Source organism: Ammospiza nelsoni, chromosome 4 (assembly GCF_027579445.1).
Source record: "Ammospiza nelsoni isolate bAmmNel1 chromosome 4, bAmmNel1.pri, whole genome shotgun sequence".
Lineage (NCBI taxonomy): Eukaryota > Metazoa > Chordata > Aves > Passeriformes > Passerellidae > Ammospiza > Ammospiza nelsoni.
In genome coordinates, this window is record NC_080636.1 from 3,076,736 (window position 1) to 3,097,152 (window position 20,417).

At 37.8% G+C, this 20,417-nt stretch overlaps 2 long non-coding RNA genes across 2 annotated transcripts in view; one reads left to right on the forward strand and one right to left on the reverse strand.

Annotated features, from left to right (window-relative positions):
• Positions 1–20,417, forward strand: part of LOC132072769 (uncharacterized) — a 753,957-nt gene that overhangs the window by 649,178 nt on the left and 84,362 nt on the right. The window contains exon 2 of the long non-coding RNA XR_009418384.1: positions 5,357–5,510. This is a non-coding gene — a long non-coding RNA (uncharacterized LOC132072769). The remainder of the gene's footprint in view (positions 1–5,356; positions 5,511–20,417) is intronic.
• Positions 1–20,417, reverse strand: part of LOC132072768 (uncharacterized) — a 753,957-nt gene that overhangs the window by 649,178 nt on the left and 84,362 nt on the right. Inside the window, exon 2 of the long non-coding RNA XR_009418383.1 lies at positions 5,355–5,529. This is a non-coding gene — a long non-coding RNA (uncharacterized LOC132072768). The remainder of the gene's footprint in view (positions 1–5,354; positions 5,530–20,417) is intronic.

The window sequence follows — 20,417 nt, forward strand, 5'->3', positions numbered from 1 at the left end:
TGGTTTCCAATCTGTTCCTTTCCTTTTCAGAACCCTCTGCCCGTTTATCAGATCTGCCAGGCTTAAAAATCCACTGGATAACACAATACTGGCTACTTTGACAAAAGACCCAGGGTCATGTGCAAGCTGTAAAACCCTTCTGAGAAACTGTCGTGGGCTGGAGTCTCACACTGATTTAGGAGGGTGGCCAGAGGGAAGCCATTCTCAGAAAGTCATAAGAGTCAAGGAAGGAAAAAGCCAAAATGAATCATCCAGCCCATTGCTCTGGAAGAACAAGGTTGCTTGTAGAATACATTTAAGCCTCATCAAGTCTGGAGGGTCACCAAGGCTGACGCTTTCTTCCATTTCCATGGATGGTATCTCCATTCCAGAGTGCTTGGAAGCCCTTCTTTTCTGTTTCCAGGATTCCAATGGGGATCAATTTTAGCAAGCTTCGGTTCATGTCCCTGCACTTCATTGCATCCCGTGGCTTTTGATGGCTTTCATTTGGCAAAGATTTTTTTTTTTTTTTCAGTATCTGTGGAGGGATAAAATGTAAGAAAATAGTGCAGAAGGTAGTCTCACACCTGAGGAGTTGCAGCTGTACTAATCACCAAAGATTAGGAACAGGCCTGCCCTTAATAGGCCCCAGCTGTGTCCAATAAGGAGCTGAGTGCTAAAAAAGAGTGGGTTAGCTGGGCAAGGAGAGTTGGAGTTTTTGGCCGTGCTGTGAAGAAGAAGAATTCAGTACTGCAAGGTGATGTCCATGAGAAATCACTGAGCAGGTATGGGACTTTTAAAATAAGATGACAACAAGCATCCATGCCATGTCTCTCATATCCTCTCCTCAAAGTGCCATCTTCCTCCTTGATATTTTTGCCCCCTACTTTTGCTGCATCTGTGAGCTTTGTTTTGGCATCCTTTGGTCCTTTGCACTGCACCTCATTTCCTCCATTTGCTTGTAGTCACTAGATGTCCAAATTTTCTGTTTTTTTGAGGTTTTTTTTCAAATGGATTTCATTTGATGATATCTCTTTTCCAATGTGTTTGTAAGTCACTCTTTTGTGTTCCACAAGATTCCATTTAATTTCATTTTGGGAGGGGATACAGAATCTTGCTATTTCAATGGGGACCAAGAGGGGAATCTTTGGTGCATGTCCCTGCCCTTGATGGCATGTGGCTTGGACTTTGGGGAAGATTTTTTTTTCTTTTTTTTTTTTTTTTCTTTTTTTTTTTTTAATGAAGGTTATGCCATGTCCCTCATGTCTTCCCCTCCAAGTTGTGCTTTCCTCTGTGAGTTTTTTCCCCTGCTTTTGCAACATCTGTCAGTTTAGTTTTGGCCTGTTTTGGTCCTTTGCACTGCACCTGATGGAATCCCACTCCGTTTCATTGTCGTCACAGAACTTGCCATTTGTCTTTTTTTTTTTTTTTTTTACCTTCAATTTCATTTCCATTGATGGTATCTCCATTTCAGTGTGTTCATACTTCCTCCTTTGCTGTTTCCAGGATTCCAATGGGGATCAATTTTAGCAAGCTTAGGTGCATGTCCCTGCACACTTCATTGCATCCTGTGCCTTTTGATGGCTTTCACTTTGGCAGAGATTATTTTTTTTTCCCAGTATCTGTGCTATGTCTCTCATATCTTCCCCTCAAAGTGCCATTTTCCTCCTTGATATCTTTCCCCTGCTTTTGCTGCATCTGTGAGCTTAGTTTTGGCAAGATTTTTTCCTTTGCACTGCACCTCATTTCCTCCCAGACCATTTGCTTGTAGTCACTAAATCTCAAAGCTGAGCTCACAAAAATGAGCAAATTTTCTGAGTTTAGCCATTCCTGGGCTAGTTGAACCACAGTAGTGCCCACGTGTGTCCTATTAGCTAGACTGTCATGGGCTAATTCAATTTAGCTTTAGTCCAATTTTCTCAGGTTATCTGCAACCTAAAAACATGCATAGATACTTAATGTGCCTCCACTGATGTGCAATACTTTGACAGTGGATTTGAGCTCTCACAAAGCTGTTATAGACTGGGTTTTCCTTATTTCCTTCTCATTTCCTTACTCCTTTTGCTTCTCATTTCCTTATTTCCGTCTCATTTTTTTTACTTTTGTTTGTATTACTAAGTGAGTTTAGGTACTTGGTTGTGAAGGTTTACAAATCCCTTCTCTCAACCAGGTACGAATCAGCTCTAGTCAGAGTTGTATTAACTTATTCTTGCAGTGCCATGTGTCAGCCTGGGATCCCATTATTCCTTGTAGGGTTTTTTAATTCAGCGTAGAGTCATCATGAAGCTGGAGAACTTCCGCACAGGCTGAATTCTCTCCCAATAGCAAAGAGAAGATCAAACTCAAAACTTAGCCACCTCTAAATTTAGGCATATTTATTGACTGTATTAAGCACATTATTTCCTTCCTAATGAAGCCCCAAAACAGATAGCCTTCAAGAAATAATGAGTTAAAACATAGAATGTGAGGCATTTGAAGAAAGCATAGCATTTAGGAAACACATAGAGCAATTAATCAGCTAAAGCATGGAACACAATGACAGGAAAGAGAGATAGGGATAGGGGAACTGATGGGCTAAGCATGTTCAGAGCCAACAATGTCAAACTGACCCTAAGAACCTTGCCAAGTCATAGGGACCAAGCCAAGTACACCGGGAATTGGCCAAATTAGGAAAGAGGTTCAAAAGTTTAAAGAGGAAGACTCATCCGGAGACCCCAGCCCATGATGAAGGCAACCGGAACGACCACCAAGATGATCCTCAAAAGAAATGCCCACGCCCACGCTCTGCCTACGCCACGCCCCATATGAATATTCATGCGAAGATATGATTATGTATATGATCTGATGTAATCATATATACAAACTGTATAAAAGGCTTGTTTTGGTTACAGAAAATTCAGAAATCCATTTTGTGATTTCCCCGATGCGTCGCAATAAAATACCTCCTGCCTATTAGACTTAAGCTGAGTTTCTTAGGCAGTTATTCTCACCTTTTGGGGCAAAATTCGGTATCACTAAATATAAACAGATAGTTATCCCCATTTGATAGACTTTCCATGGGTTAAATCTCTTTTCCCTATCTAGATATGTATTGCAAAATAACATAACAAAATAAAAGCTCTTGTCTGCTAAATTAAAAGTACTGGCCCAATGTTTTCTGGGAAAAATTATTCCCATCCAAGCCAGTATTTTTCTACAGGATGTACAGTTTCTGCTGAAGTATGTTGCAGGTGTTTTATGTATTTATCTGGAAAACATTTACAATTTTTAAAGATGAAATTATTGTTTTTATTGGATGTTAGCTATCATCATTAAGATTTTTCCCATCTTTATCAAAAATATATTATTTGCTCCACCTGAAAATTCTATAAATAGTATTATTTCAATAACAGTTTAATATAAAATATTGACCACCTGCAAAGAACAAAAGTGAGGTTTGACAAACAAAATACAAATACTAGTTTTTCCTCTGTTGTCTCAGAAGGCAGTAGTTCATCACAACAAGAAAAGAAACGGTGTCACTAGGAAATAATATAGTGTTGGTAGTTTCCTCCTGAGAGGAAATCTTCACAGTATACAACACATAGTCATATAAAGCTGGCAAAATATGAATAAATGGATGGTAAAGTGAGTAAAAATCCAATATAAAAAAGATCTAGAAGATGCTAGGAGTATTGAACAACTAGGAGTCTATATGATGGTGCAGTTTAATGATTTTGGGGGTAAGACAAGAGTTCACAGTGTTATTTATTTTGCTGCTTCTTTTTCTCTTTTTCATATATAATACCTCTGCTATTCCCTAGAGGTCATTAAAATACCACACCAGTGAGCAGCAGATCAAGCTTGCCAGAAAAATCGTATAAAACAGGATCTGGGACCAGTGTGCAAATTTTGGAGGATGGAAGCGTAGAACAAATCATCATGGGGGACATACATTTTCAAAATTCATCAAATGCACAAATATCCCACCAACAGTGGTGCTAACAAGAGAAAAAGAATGGGGAGCTGTTTACCCTGGGGAAGATGAGGCTTTGGGGGGCACCACATTTCTCTCTACAACCACCTGAAAAGAGGCTTTAGCCAGGTGAGGTCAGGCTCTTCTCCCAGGTAACAAGCGACAGGACAAGTGGAGTAAGTCTCAAGTTGTGCCAAGGGAGGTTCAGATTTCATATTAGGGAAAATTTCTTCCCTAAAAGCATGGTCAAGCATCGGAACAAGCCGCTCAGGGCAGCGTTGGAGTTGTTGTCCCTGGAAGTGTGCAAAGAATGTGTAGATTTGGCACCTGGGGACATGGTTTAGGGGTGGAGCTGGCAATGTTTTGTTAATTGTTGGGCCTGAAACTCTGAGAGGTCTTTTCTGTTCTATTCCTGATTCTATTCATACAATCAATTCCTGTTCTATCTGTTGTTTTTAAATACTTTCCAAAAATGGTTATTTTGCTTACCTCCCCCCTTGTTAATTTGAAATATTTGTGGTAATATCTTCTCAAAACAAAGATATTCCCCAGCAATGCTTGATTTACAGGTGATTATAACAATAAAACCATTGGGTGTTCCTCTGACGGTGTTCGCAGGGGTCCGAGGATGAGGGAAGAGATGAGGATCTGACTCCATTTTTCAGAAGGCTGATTTATTATTTTATGATATATATTACTTTAAAACTATACTAAAAGAATGGAAGAAAGCTTCTGATGAAATCCTAAGAATAGCAATGGAAAGAATGAATAACAAAGGCTTGGGTCTTGGACAGAGTCTGAGCCAGCTGACTGTGATTGGCCATTAATTACAAACAACCACATGAGACCAATCCCAGATGCACCTGTTGCATTCCACAGCAGCAGATAACCATTGTTTACATTTTGTTCCTGAGGCCTCCCAGCTTCTCAGGAGGAAAAAAAATCTTAAGGAAAGGATTTTTCATAAAAGATGTCTGTGACATATTCCAAAAGAAGAGTGCAGGTGGAATGGATCCAGAGGTAGCAACTTTCTGGTACCTGGACAGCAAAGGGTCAGATCAAGTGACAAGCTGTTGCCAATGACACAATTCAAATCCTTAGCATTGGGCTGTTGAGGTAATCAATAAAAAGTCTCCATGGCCTTAAATCAGCTTCTATTACAGCACTCTGAAGCATTTGGTTTCAGGACCCCATTGTGATTTCATGTGTTTTGGAGCCTCAGATCAAACTGGATCTGAACCTGTTAGCAAATAGCCCATGAGCTGCAGCACCTGTGCAGAGGCAGATGTTCCCTGCAGCCCCTAGAGAAGGCAGGTGTGGAGCAATCTCTCTCTGCCTCTGCTGGTCTCAGCTTGCTCTGTAACATCAGCAAAAACTGACTCATGGCGCCAAACAAATATTCATTCTTTTCCTCCAGTACAGATTTTTCTGTTTTTCTGGGTTTTTTTTTTTTTTGTTTTTTTTTTTTTTTTTTGTTTTGTTTTTTTTTGTTTTTTGTTTTTTTTTTTTTTTTTTTTTTTTTTTTTTTTTTTTGTTTTTGTTTGGTTTTTTTTTTTTTTTTTTTTGCCTGGGATGAGTTATTTGTTGCTAAATATCTTCGCTAGCAGTACAGAAATGCAACCATCTCCCGACCTCTGCATTTTGTTTTGCTGCAGTAGAGGGCAAATAGTTTACCCTTTATTAGGGCCTTGTGTCAAATGTTCCTTCTTTTCATCAACCCCACACCTGCCACCCTTGAAATGCACCGATTGCCTCTTTGTGACTCTATCATGGAGTTTGGGAGTTCAATCATCATCTCTTAATCACAAATATTTTGATTTTGAGCTGCTAAACTGCTTCCAAAGGTAACTAATGGCAATTTTACAATTCCTTTTCTATGGAAGAAGATTTCTAGAAATATTTTCATTGCTCTGTGATAGGTGCAGTCTCTGGAGTTACATTACCCTCTCTGGGCATTTATTGTGAAGTGGACCAGTAGATCATGGGAGGTTTGGCCTCTAGATCTGTATAATTAATTACAATTATGTCATATTGTTTGCTGGCTGGCTGGCCATGCATTTAACATGCTGCATTCTCTTGGGATCTGTCCAGTATCCATTGAACAGTGAACTGCCTCTAGTGGTGCCCGGGGATCTTGCCTGAATGGAGCTGTCACTATCACTTCCTTTTCAACCTACATAACTTATGCTTTTTCCCCCATAAAATTTCATTTAATATTGAGAAACTGAGTGTGGAGAAGATGCCTCCAGATTCCTTCTTCTTTGGGTTTGATTGCTATGAGCAGCTTCTCTTCTCATCTGCAGGTCTCAGTGTCTTGCTGTTCATCCCAATTTCCAAGTATTCTGTAGAGAAACTATTCATTTTGGGGTATGTGACACTAGGAGATGTTTTCCAACAAATATGTGCATTTCATAAGGGAATTTGCATATATTCTCTTGTTCCATCTGTTTTTTTTTTTTTAATATGATAAATACATCTCTCATCTGAGGCTTTATTCTTAGGCCAGAGTGCTTTCTAAGCATCTGATGTATATCTTGTGTGAGAAGCTTGTTTTATTCTCATTTCTCCAGCTTTTGTAGTTATTTTATCAACAGTTGATTTGCTACATGGACACAAATAACCACACATGGTGGAACTGCAAATTCCATAACCAGGGCAGAGCAGAGGGATTTTCTGTGGCCCTGGTTTCATATGAAGCTGTGTCACTTGCCCACAGTGCTGCCTTCCCTGGAGATCTGTCAAACCAATAACAAGTCCATGTGATGGCAATTAAATGTTGGTCCAAACTCAAAGGACCCAATCCAATGCAATCAGTGCCAATTCTCATTAATTTCAGTGCACATTGAATTGGTATCTCCAATTAAACTGCATCCCATTTTCACCTCTTTTGGAGTGTGAATATATTACTGCAACAATTCTGGATCTGCACTCAGAGCTTCTGAGCACAGGAAAGATTCCTCTGAGTAGCCAGGGCTGTAGTTTGCCCCTGGGATAATAACAATTGGCAATAAGAGAGGAGGCTTTACAGAACTCTTGATTCTGTAAGCAGATTTCTCTGTGAAAGAGAGATACAAGAAGAATGATAATATTCTAGATAAGTATTGAGAATAATCACTTGGAAAAAAGAAACCTCCAGTGTTTGTGTACAAGCAGAGAAGGAATCCCTGGCCTACCCTATCCAAAATATTCAATATCCCCATGCTGCTACATTAAACAAAACAAATTCTGCATATGTTTTCTTGGGTCTTATCTAGTTGGCCTGCCTTAAAGCCATATAATTCATCTGTTTAACAAAATAAATAATTTGATCCATAGGCACTCATTAACAACCTGAAGCTGATTTAACTGTTAAAGCATTTTTGAGATGGAGGGTTCTGAACTGCCAGAATTTCAAGACATCAAAGCCTTTCTGAAACAAACATAGACCCTTCTAATATGTCTTTTGAGTTGCCTGCAACCACAAACTTTTACTCAACAGATGTCTTCCAGAGACCACACTTCACCATGGCCTCACTGCACTGTTTGAGAACCCAGCACCATAATTATGGGAAACTGCTGAATATTTTGTAGGAGTGCCTCCCTAGCCTATCCTTCCTCTTCAAAATTATGATTACTGAATAAAACATGACAAAACTTACTTGTCTTAGAGGAAAAAGAATGTGAGCGTCCTTTAGGTTTTGCGGACCTCTGTATGTTACAGTAAAATGAAATATTAAAGTTTACACGATTTAAAGGTCTGCAAGTTGAAACAAAGCAAAGGAAAACAAGCAGAAATAATGTTTTGCCTCATGTAGCAAACAGCAGAAATAAATAACTTGCAGAGCACCAGTTTTGCTATCCTTTCAGGTATAATGAAATGTGCTTAATTTTTCTAAATAGCTATTGCTGTAATTTGTTTATTTTTTATTTATTCATTAATAAATTATCTATACTGTAATCTATTTATTATTGCTGTGATTTATTTGGATATAAAATCCATGTTTCAGTCAGGCATTGAGGCGAGGGTAATTCTTATGGGCAGCACATGACTGGGTGAGGTGATGTGGCTCTGATCATGGAAATGCAACTTTATGTTCATGCACTCTATCTGAGCCATACCTCTCTCACCCAGTGCTCCAGCAGGGACACACCAGCTCTAACAGTGAGAGGCAGACAGATCACCAACAGCTCACACCAATATTTCCCCAAACTACTTGGGGAGAGCAGAGACCTCTAGGAAACAGAAATTCAGTGACTCATTGCATAATTCTGTCCTGAGATGATTTTCCAGTCCTTTACTCCTCTTCCTCTGCCACTTTTTTTCTTCTGGCAATTTGTTTATAATTTCTTTTATTCCCAAAATTTGTCGCACCCTTCCCAATATTACCCTGCTACACAGATTTTGAAAAGTTAAAAGCTCCACAATTTATAACCCTTGAAATACTGCGTAATATTACTAAGACAAAAGCACAGATGAGTTCCTTACATTATAATTGATGTAAAAGAATTTAATGGCATCTTTGTCATAATCTTTCCCTGGGCTTTTTTTCTAGACATTAAAAAAATCTAACACCACTAATGCTGCTTTTATATTCCAGGGTTGTAGTGAAAGAGCTGCAGAGAGATTGTTATAATAGTTATCCAAGCTGACCAGGAGAGACACAAAGCTGACAGTTCTGCAGTTATTTTGTTATTTATGCCAGCACTTCATTATGTTTCTTAGGAAATAATCTCACTTTCAGGAACCAAATTCTACTTTGGGGGACCTGAGCACTTCTGAAGTTCTATGAGATTCAGCAAAGTCACACCAGATGTTGCTGCACTAAGTTTCAAACAAACTCTCTGAATGCAATTACACCTTAGGTTTCAAGGAAAAAGCAACTACTGTGAGTGGTTAACATTAACATGAAACTTTCCCAGTGAGTGTTTTATTCTGTCTTTTTTTTTTTACACATATTTTAGAAGATGATGGGGTTCACCACCAAAGGGAACAGGAAGATGAATTAGAGGGACACCACTCTCAATAGTTACCTGCTTCTGCTGCTCTGATTTTTTTTCTACTGTCCCAAAGCTCAGTACCTTCAAAATGAGGGTTTAATTTTGCTCCTATCTCAGTGTTTTCCTGGTCTGCTTAACACAAAATGCTGTTGTGGAAACTCAAAATGCAATAACAGCCTTGTCAGAAGTTCAACTGCAGGAGCTCTGAAAACTTAACCTGTAAGGGAAAGTTTGGCAGATAGAATTCAATATCACCTTGGTTCTTCAGAAGCAGAATTGAAGAGTTTTCTTCTAATTTCTTGATAAAATATATTTTTATAAGTGGTCACTAAATCCAGCTAAAATTTTTATCACGCGGTATTTTGCTGCTTACATTTATTGATTGGTTGGTTAGATTCTACAAGCAATAACTTACCTTTTTATGCAAAAAAGCCTTTCACAGAAACTCTTCACTTTCCACAGATATTTAATTTTCCTTCTGCTTTTAAAGGTAACTTTATTAAGCCTGTGAATGCAGTCCAGCTCAGTACCTGAAATCATTAAGCATTTTTCATCTGCTGGAAGGTACCTGTTTGGTAAAAGGATAGTCTAGAATTTTATGAAGGAATTTTTTAGGTTCTTTTCCTTTTTAAAGTAATTTTCTTTTTTAAATAGAATGAAAAAAATCAGCTTTTAGTGTTTACTTAGTAATTTCTGAGGTCCTCTTCTCTTTGCTGAAGGTTTTCCCCAAACTTGCAAGCAGTGGAAGCTTTTGTGGGTAGAAGTCATGCCTACTGCCTATGCTGCTGAGATACCAATAAGTATGACACCACTGCTTGACATTGCTCCCAGAAACACAAAAAATATTTAAATGGTATGTGGGGATGCTAAAGCTGTGATTCCACAGTGACATTCCCTTTTATTCTTTGTATAAGTGCAAGGAGGTGTTGAAAGGATGCTGTCCCTACTTTGAATATCCCTATATCCCTAAATTCCACTGCACCCTATTCTTTTGCCAGTAGGAAAAACTTTACAGCTTGAGGAAAAGCTGGAGGCCCTGAAAATTGGTATGTCAAGCATGGGGTTAGTTTTCAACAGATCAATTTTTTTATTTGACCATAAAATAATTGGTCTGGTCAAGGATGCATTACATATTTAATAAAGAGCATACCTTGCCTAAGTCTAGCTGGTTTTCCAGTTCTTTCTGTGGAACAGCACTGGTTACAGCCCAGTCTGTCGCTGCCATATTTTCTGAAAAATCCCTTTGCCAGGATTTCTTCTCCTGGGAAGCCGAGAAACCTCAGAGAAAAATGAAAACAACAGTTATCTGATTGCTTCTCCTGTGTTTTGCTGCTCTGGAATGTGGTTTGGAGATTGTATATAATACAATATAAGCACATAAAGTAATAAATTAACCTTCTAAGAACATGGAGTCAGAGTCTCAAGTCCTCCTTCATCCTGGGGACCCAGCAAATACCACACCAGTCATTTGCTAGGACTTTATAAACAGATGGTCCTATATACACATTAATATTTATCTTTCCATGTTCAGGCCCACAGCTAATGCTGGGGCTCTTTGACAACATCCCATTTCCTTGTATCAACACTATTTTCAGTCTCCTGCCTGACTCTACTTTCATAAGTTTATTGCAGTGTCAGTCAAATAACAGAACTGCAGAAAGCAGTGTTTGAACTGTCTTCATGTATTCAGATCTGCAAACTTAGTTTTGAAACCCATCCCAGAGTGCAATTTGGTCCCAATTTCAAGAGCTCCCAAAGACATCAAAAGACTGAAAGAACTTTACATCTTTTGCTGCATGGCTTTATTTTTTGACAGATCTAATAAGAACAGTTTCCCCTAAACTTTTGAGCAATTCTTCCACTTGGCGCTTGGCAGGTTTTCTTTTCTCCTTGATTAGCAAGTATTTGTCTTTCAAAAACAACCTAGAAAACAATGTGTCAAATATAAATGAGCAGTCATAAATCTGATCAGAAAAGCCAGAGACTCCAATTAAGTAGTGAGTTTTCATTAATGAGACACCACCACCTAATTGCAGACAATATTTTGGGAAGGTTTGCACAGGCAGTGGGCATCTTCAGGCCTTGAAAGACAAGAAAAGCTTCAAGAGGACCAAGTTATAAATTGCACAGAATTCATAGATAGAGCTAAGTCAGCTTATTCACAAATGTCTCTTCACACTAATTTATTGAGTTTTTTTTTCTTCTACCAGGTCTTGCTATTTCTCTTTTTACAAAGAGTGAAATCATTAGGATTAATTGGTAAATTAACATGACTCCTTCATTGTCAGTTTTGTGCTGTGTGCAGTCTCTCCTGAATGCAGAAAACACTTTATTTTACTCTGTTAAATTCCTGATTTGTTCCTCATTTGTAATTCGAATTGAATGCTGGAAATAACTTGCTGGAGCAGTAGGGTTGAAAATCAGGATCAGGGATTTCAGACTCTATCTTTGCTCTGACACTGCCTCACCAGGAGTAATTTCCCCTCTCAGCCATTTACACCTCTAAAGAACATGAGAACAATTTTGCTTTTTCATGTGGGCATTTTTAAGAGTATAAGCCAACATAAACAGCACTTTGAAGACCAAAAGAACTGACTGATTTTACTATTAAATAGCAGGGTTTGGTCTTAATTTGTTCCCTACTTTTATTCTGCATATATCAACTGACTTGTTAAGCTGTCATAAATAGTTAAAATCTATTTTTCCTCATGGTTTAGGAAACCATTGCATGGATGTGAGCTGTGATCTAAAGCTAATTGAGACCTGCAGAGAAATTCTTGCTGACAAAAAATCAGTGAGATGGATCAGGCTCTCAGGGAGTCAAACATAACTCATTTTTTGAAATATTTATTGTAAAATAATGTTATCCACCCATTCTTTCAGAAGCCTTTTTGGCCACAGCATGGGGAATCTGTAGACAACTGAGATAAGAGCAGACACCAACTAGTGTGAAATTTTAATCATGAAAAGCAAAGAAATGAAAACAGAGCTAGCAAAGAAACCAAACCAAATGGGATGGGAAATGACAGAAAGAAGTTCACCAGCCAGAATAGTAAAAAATACAAGCACAATTAGTTGTAAAAACCAAAGTTTTAGTCTATAGTAATCTGACCTTTCAAATTTCAAGGTAAAGCTGGAAAATAGAATATAACCTGGACAGAGAAAAAATTAAAAATATATAGATGCAAGAATAAAAAAAAAAAAGAATTCTTTTTTTTTTCCTAGCTGATATTCCCTTATATAAGTCTCCAAGGCTCTTTTACATTCCATCGTCTTCTATATATTTCTAGTTAGGGGACACTATTTGGCAAGAAGAAAATTATTAGTATGAATTCCCCTTTAGTTGTTTCTTCTTTTAATTAAAAAAAAAAAGGAACAAAGACACTCCTTCAAAATTCCTTTGAATATTCTAGTTATTTAAATGCTTGTTTCTGTATTGACAAGGACTGATTGCTTTCCTACATTATAGAGTGCTAAGAGCTTTCATGTTCCCCAGCTTCACTGAATTTTGAACCTTTTGACTGAGTTTTGCCAGGGCACTTTCTGTGCAGCGAGTCTGTTTTAATCAGACCAGGCATTTTGCCATTCACCATTCACACACATTTTTCTATTACTTTGTACGTCTCCAAAGACAAAAAATAAGCTCTTCAAAAATGCAGTAGACTGGGTCTCCAGATGTGACAGATCCAATTCAGATTAGGCAAAACCACAAAGTTTATTTGTTGTTACAGGCTCTACAGAGGGAGAGATTTAGATAATGGAATAGATTATACCTGCAGCTATGGAAAAGAAATGTTATATAAGAGTTACAGAAAACACAAATATGCAATAGGCAGATAAAAAGCAGATCTTTTTCTGACATCATTGCTCTGTGGGGAGAGGAGGAAAGCAAATCCACCCTTGATATTGAATTTTATCCTCAGTGGTGGGTTGGGGAAACCAGTTCCAAAAGCCTTGTGGGTGCAGGAGCCCTGGTCCAGCCCCACTGATGCTAAAAGTCATCCTTGCAGACAGAGGTGGTACAAAACTCAGGGCAAGGCCAAATCCAGGCTTAAATCTGGACAAGGCAGGCGCAGCTCCCATGGAAGGTGTTAAACCAAATGCAGCGTGGGCAGGGAGGAAATCACTCCTGCTGTTATTTTGCTGTGGAATTCAGCCCAGAAGTTAATGGGGAAGCAGCACCTGCCCAAATCTGCTCTGAAAACTCCACAAGATGCACCCAGAAAAACAACCTCACTTGGTACAGGAATTTATTTCTACTGCTGCTGTTCCACTGGCCACCTTCCAGGCAAGAGGAGTCAGGACAGTGACAGCAGATTTGGGTCCTACTTAATTCCATTTCATGCTAATATTTCATATAAGCTTGTGAAACCTTTGGGGTTTTTGGCCTTGAAATGTCTGTCATGCTCAATACAGAGCCTGAAAGGAGGGGAGAAAGCAACAAAAACCATCCCACCATCTGTTAGTACAAATCATTTTCCCAGCAAAGTGTTGGTTTGGTATGTTCTCTAAATAAAATCTACTTCTGAGCAATTTCAAATGTTGCGAACAGACAAGCATATTAGCACTTGTCATATTTGATATAGAAAATACTGGAATTAATTTCCTCCTCTACACTGATAAAGTACTTGCACAGAAGTCTGGAAATACAGCAGAAATTTGTGTCTTACAATGGGAAATTGTACTTAGCGTTTTAGAAAGTCAGAAATTAGGAATATGGTTTATTATTTTATAAATCATTATATAATATAAATAATTCAAATAGCCTAATTTGGTACAGAACACTGTATAAATGGGATTAAATACTTGAGTATATTAGATAAATGGCCATGACCAGGAATAAGTGAGTACAAGATGAATTCTCTGTCTGAAAGTTCAGAAGTCATGTTAGATCAGGTCTATCCTAACTGAATTTAGCTTCCGTTCCCTTCTTTGATCGAAGTCACATCCAGAATTTTTCATTCTACCTTTTACTGAATTTCATCAAGACTAAGATTCTTCACAGAGCTGATTATTCCAAACCTTATACCTTTATGTGTTTAGCTACAGAATTGTGCAGGAGTTTTACTTTGAGGTTTTTTTTCTGTTTCTTTTTTTGTTTGTTTGGTGGGTTTTTTTTCTTTTTTTTTTTTTTTGTTTTTGGTTTTTTTTCTTTTTTTTTTTTAAGGCATTTGTCTCTGAAAGTGGCACCACTGCCTCTGAAATTCTCACATTTTGTTCTGGATATTTCTTTTACTGGCAAAAAAGCTGAGAACAGCTACACCGTAATGAACTTCACATTTTCCAGCACGAGAGATTGCCCTGCAATAAAATTCCATGGAGTATAAGCCATACCCCTTTTTCCAGACATCTCTGATCCTCCAGAACTTCCAAGCTGCCAAATTTAATTATGGCCCTGCAGTTGTTCACTTTGAATGAGCACACAACAAACCATGGCAATTCACCCTTGTCTGTCTAGAGGACTGTGTCAGTATTTTGCAGTATAATGGCTTTATGGAACAACAGAATATTCAGCCTTTATCTGCTCTACAAACTCTTTAGAAGTGCTCACTGTACTCTGCTTTTCAGCATCTGCCAGAACTCCGGTTGCCACATTGATATTCAAAAAGTTCTGCTAGCAAAGCTTTGCCTTCTCAGAGCCTGACAGAGTCACACCAGCAGCTGACTGTTGGGCCAGGAAAACGTCTTTTAGACAGAATTGTGCTTGCAGAAAAGTTCTATGAAGTAACCTTGGGCTTTTGAAACAGGCAGTGCGAAAATTTGGCAGAAAACACAAAAAAAAACAACAAAAAAAAACCACCACCGAAAAACAAGAGCAAGCAAATAAACAAAAATTCCAGAACTGTCTGCAACTGTGGTACGAGTAAAACCAATCAGGGTCTGGTTTTAAACCCAGGAGCCAAAAAGCCTGAAACAAATCATATGCACATGCTTCAATCTGCCCTCCTCCCTCCCAAAACTGGATGACCATAACCAAATTGCCTGTTATGGCCAGTTTTTAGTATTTTCTGCCACTCACACCCTTTGCAAATGTTATCTGCTGGTTCCTATTGGCCATAAATAGGATATAAACTGAGAACTGAACAGTCTGGACAATTATCTGTCATTCCTTGAGCCACTTTTTAATTACCAGTATAGGTATATTTAGAGGCTATATCTGCAGCAGATGTATTTGAAAATAGCCAGCCAAATCATCTGTAGAGATTAGGCATCTCTTCTGGACATAGCACTTGAGGACAGTTGTCTTATTTTCCTTATATGCACTCAGTAAATATGTTTATTTAGAATTAAACTGTATTTTACTTTTTTTTTATGGTCAGTACAAATTTATAGCTTTGTCATTCTCTGCTGTTATTATTTCTGTTTGCAATTCAAAGTATCACAGAGGTCAGAGACACACAGACTCCTGCTCTCATTTTTGTATCAGAGAATGGTACAAAAAAGCAAATAGCACCACTGATGCATTTTGACTCCAAACAAGAAGGTTTATGTCTAATTTTGATACTTTGATGAGGGGAAAAAAAAGGGGAAACAAAAGGAAAAAAAAAATGAACAAGTTGATTAATTAATTTTTAATTGAACTAATTTGCATGGAATTGTATTTGTGGTAGTTCCAAAAACAGTCACCTCTGATTAATAGATATGGCAAAATTAGAAACGCTAACAAGCTTTTTTGGTATAGCCCATTAATCTAAATAGTTTCTTCTAATCAAGCCTGTTTTACGCAGACATTTTAATTTACAGACCTACTTGGACCACTGTTTACATTTAGCAAAATTTATCTACAAAATTTAGTTAACTGATATTCCCAGAAGAATTGAACAGCTTTTCATCCTCTGCACAGATGATTAGCTTTGGTCAGCTGCTACAAACCCACCCAGCCTCACCCTCCTTCTTCAGACATTGTTAATTAGGAAAAGCTTCTCAATTTCATGACCTTTGTGTGATAATTTATAGTATATGTCTGCCACTGATATCTAAGAGATTTTAAAACTTTTTCTTTTTCCCAGGAGAAAAACACCCCTATATTCTGTCATGAACTACTATCTATATAGCATTAGTTTTTCATCAGGTGCTGTTTTGAGGAGAAAAAGTTCCTGCTGTTTCTTTGCAAAGGCTCAGGAGAGGAAAATGCAGAACACACCTGAGCAGAAAGAAAGGAATAGGCATATGCAGAATATAATAAATACATGAAAAATTCTTTCTTAGGTTTAAAGTGAGTCTGCAGGTTTATAGAGTGTGGTTTTTTGCCTCATATTTTATGCTGGTTGCTAAAGATATTTGTGGTTTAGGGCTTTGAAGACTTCCTACCTATCTCCTACACTTTGAGAGCAAATGATGAGAAATAAGTAAGCAGCGAGTGGAAGATGTGCAACAGAAAGATGACAGAAAGCCTGAGATGTGCACTGTCCAACAAATGTCATTGTATTGTCAAGAATATGCAAAACATTGGCTGAGAGCAGCTAATTTGAGTGACACAATCACTGTTCTGTTTTTCCCACCTGGACAAGAAACTTCTCTTGGCTGCTCTGTCACTATTGATACCTGATTTTAATAGGCATTAAAATTCATGCCAACACTTTGAAATAACGACAAATGTAACAAAAATATCTCCAGGCTCTGCATTAGACAAGTTAAGATAAATATTGGTGGATAAGTCTTGAACCAGTGTGGATCAATGTGCCTCACTTGCAGTCAAAGCCATTATGTGTAATTACACAACCCCAGCTCTTAAATCTCTCTTTTCCCCTTGAGGGATGGATTTTTTTTCCAAGTATCTAAAAATGGATGGGAACATCTTGTCTCACTATAAATATTCAAGGAAAGCCAGGTACCTGATACACACAGATGTCATTGCTGGTAGGTTCTTTGATGGTACAAGCCAGGGAGATCTGCTTGAATTTCTGTATTTTCTGGGAAGTAATGGGATTCTCTCACTTCTTGTCTTACTCATACAAACCAAACCTTGTTGAAAATAACTTTTGGGGGCTAAGCTGAACATATGTGCAGAAACAATCTCTGAAACACTGACATTTCTTCAGCTACAAGGAAAACACAGGGCTTTTGTCTTGCCTCCAAATGTAAATGCACAGTTGCCATTGAGGTGCTTGGCAGTGGATACACATATCTCGAGGTAAGAAATTGGTGGATTTCAGTCAAAATAATTACACAATGTTGTTAACACAGTGATGTATTTCCTCAGTAACACGATATTAAGAGTGGAAACCAAAGTGTTGCACACTTATGGGCCAGCGATGCTGACTCCAAAAATAAATAATTGTGCAGCCAAATTGCCTGGACACTCTGTATATGCTATACTGAACATCTTTGCAAGTATAATTAATAAATAATGAGATTTTTAGATGTGGAGTATCTTTCTTGCATTTGCTGTGTCGACCTCATTCTAAAAAGCAAATAAAGCAAATAAAAAACAACAGCAGCAACAAAGTTAACTAGTTTTAAATTTAAACTACTGAGTTTTCTTTAGAAATAAGAATCTGAGTTGCAATATAGTTTAAAGCAGTAAAGTTGTTTGTTTTGTAAGTTTTGTTTATTTTTATCATAGCATATTAGATCACTTGCTCTAATACTGTGGACACAGAATGTTGAATAGATGTCTTGAAGATTAAATGGCATCTGGAATATTTCCAGGACATCTGTTTCATAATTTAGGTATGCTAATTCCTAGGAGTTGCAGTGTAAAGTTTTTAATCACTTTGAAAATGTGATTGTCCTTGACTTCTTATGCATAAAGAAATAAAAGTAAGTTATGTGGCAGTGAAAGTGATTGTCTCTCAAATCAGGTTATACCTCCAATTCCTTCATCAGCCTCAGGTATTTCAGATCACACCAATAGTTCTTAATTTCCCATCTTAAAATGTGACAAAGCTTGTCCTGGAGACTGGTACCTTCAAGAAGCTCCAGAAGACAGAGAGCACCAGCTGTTATATCACTCCATGCAAATAGGATTGTGTCACAAAATGATGATTAATTAAGCCTGGAAAAATCAATGAGGTGCATTTTTATCATCTTCCCCAGTTCAGAGTTCTTATTGACTAACATGAGTGAGTTGGCTCCTGGTGAGTCTGATTTGTGTTGTGCTTATTAAAATTATCTTTGAAAAGCTTTGTTTGTCAGGGTTTTGTGCTCTTTTCTTTTTTTTCATCTGAATAGGGTGCAAAAATGGCATTTGCCTCTTTGAGAATGTATTTAGAATTTGTAAGAATTCAAAACTTTAATTGCACAGCAATCCAGTCTAATTGGTTGGTGGTTAGGGCTTTTCATCACCTGAATCTTCACTTGCTCATTGTTTGTCTTGTATACAATGATTCATTAGACATCTTAGCATGACAGAATTCTTGAAATTTCTTGAGTGTTTACAAAGAATTGCTGTTTTTTCATAATTGTGTTTGATGTAACAGGAACTGGTAGTGTGGAATATGCATAGTTTGCTCTGTTTAACTTTTGTAATAGGTACAGGGTTTATTCTAAAAATATCTCTCTTTTCAGTTTAACTTTGTCCACCTCTTCAAGTAGCTACATAATCTTTACTGTGTTTCTGACATTATTTATCAAGTAATTAAAAAAGATAATATTACTAGAAGGTAAATATTTTTTTTAAATTGAGATAGAGATATAGACAAGAAAGAACTGAAGTTACCAACATTTTATGAAGGATAAATGGCATAGGTAATTTTTTTTGTAGTCTGACTGATCTTGGGCAAAATAATGGAGCAGCATACAAGGGCTTGAATTAATATTAAAGAAAGGTAAAATAATTAATATCAATCAACTTTGAGGAAGAGGTCACCAAACTAACTTAGTATCTTGGCTAGCAAGACAAAAAAAATTGGCTTGTGAAGGAAATGACAGTGGTGGGGCGGACTGCAACTGAACATTTCACTTTGTTTTATATACAAATATATAAAAATAAAAAAATCCAGAAAGTTGATTTTCCCTTACATTTCATAAGGCAAGTGTGAAAGGGGGTTGACATTCCATTTGTTTCCAAATATACCAGTTCTTGCCTGTGCATTGTCTCAGCCTCTGATGGGATGGGTAGCTACAGTTACCAGACAAGTACCTCGGTAAAATTATTTCTAAAATAATTAAGGATCATTTCAAATCACCAAATCAAAATTAACTCCTAGTAATCAAATGTGTTTGGTTTTACAAAGAATTGCCAGCTGAGAAGAAAGAGAGACATGACCTCTGTTTCTATTGACAAGAAATTTTCTAGAATTCCGGTTTCCACTTTTCACTCAAAAGCTGGAAAAAAAAAAAACGCTGAAAAACTGAGATTACACAGAGAATAAATTAAAATGTTGGAGAACACAGTGAAAACCACAGGTAGTTCCATATACCTAAATTATGAAAAGAAAGAATGAAGTTGCATGAAGACAATCTCATAGAACTGAAGTGGAAAATTGGAACAGGTTAATAGAAGACTTAACACTCTGTGTCTATTTGGCAACTGGAAAACCAAATCTGATTCATGCAGTGCTTCCACCTTTTCTCTGGAGAAGACAAAAATAGCAATGCCAGCAGTAAATTTAGGCCATAGAACTAAATGAGTTTCCCTGAATCTGCACAAAGCTTGGTTGGGATCTGCTGATGTACCTGAGTCCCAGAAAAGAGGAAAAAGAGGATGGAGTGGGAGGAGAGGACATCTGGAAGTTGCGCAGGTATCACTTTGTTGGGATGTATTCTGGCTTTCCAGCCACAGCAAAGTGACAACTTTGTTGTCACTAAGTGCCAGATTTCTGAAGCAAAAGACAAACTGTGCAATTCTCGGGCCAGCAGAAGTTTTAACCAAATAAGCCTGACCTGTGAACGTCGTGTGGGCAAACGTTCCCCAGGATACCCTGTCCAGGGAGATCATGGAAATTTTTCTGAAATAAGGCCTCCAGCCTGATTCCTTTAAAAGATTGACACTGATTATCTGTGACGGGGATTACATTCCCAGCCAAGGTAATCAACTGCTCACTGCACCGTGTTTGCACATCATTAGTTAACGATAGCCACCGTCCCTCATCTGTCTTGCTCAAACTCTGGAAACAAAAGGCATTTCTCCTGCTGGATCCCATTGTCTCCCTTTCATTGCCAAGCTCCTAAGTGACTCTCATGTGTTCAATTAAGTTCTCATTTACTTCTCTTTAGCTCCTCTGATACCTTTTTCCCAAAGACTGAGGAGTTTCCTGCTGAGATTACTAATACAACAAATGGACTCCTAATAAAACAGGCTGCCTTTAAATCCACAACACCATTACCCTGAGGTAGCTCAAGAAACTGTGCTTTTATCAGAAAGCCACACTGAAGGCTCCAGGGCCATCATTATCTTTTCAGGCCTGAGCAGTAACGTCTGCCTCTATTCCCTTTTCTGGGTGACAGTTCTGAAGGGCTGACATTAATCGCCAGCAATCTCATGATGGCATGTAATTGCATATATCAAAAAATATTCATCCTGGGGGCAGCTGCCAGTGCTGGGGAGCTGGATATCAATCCA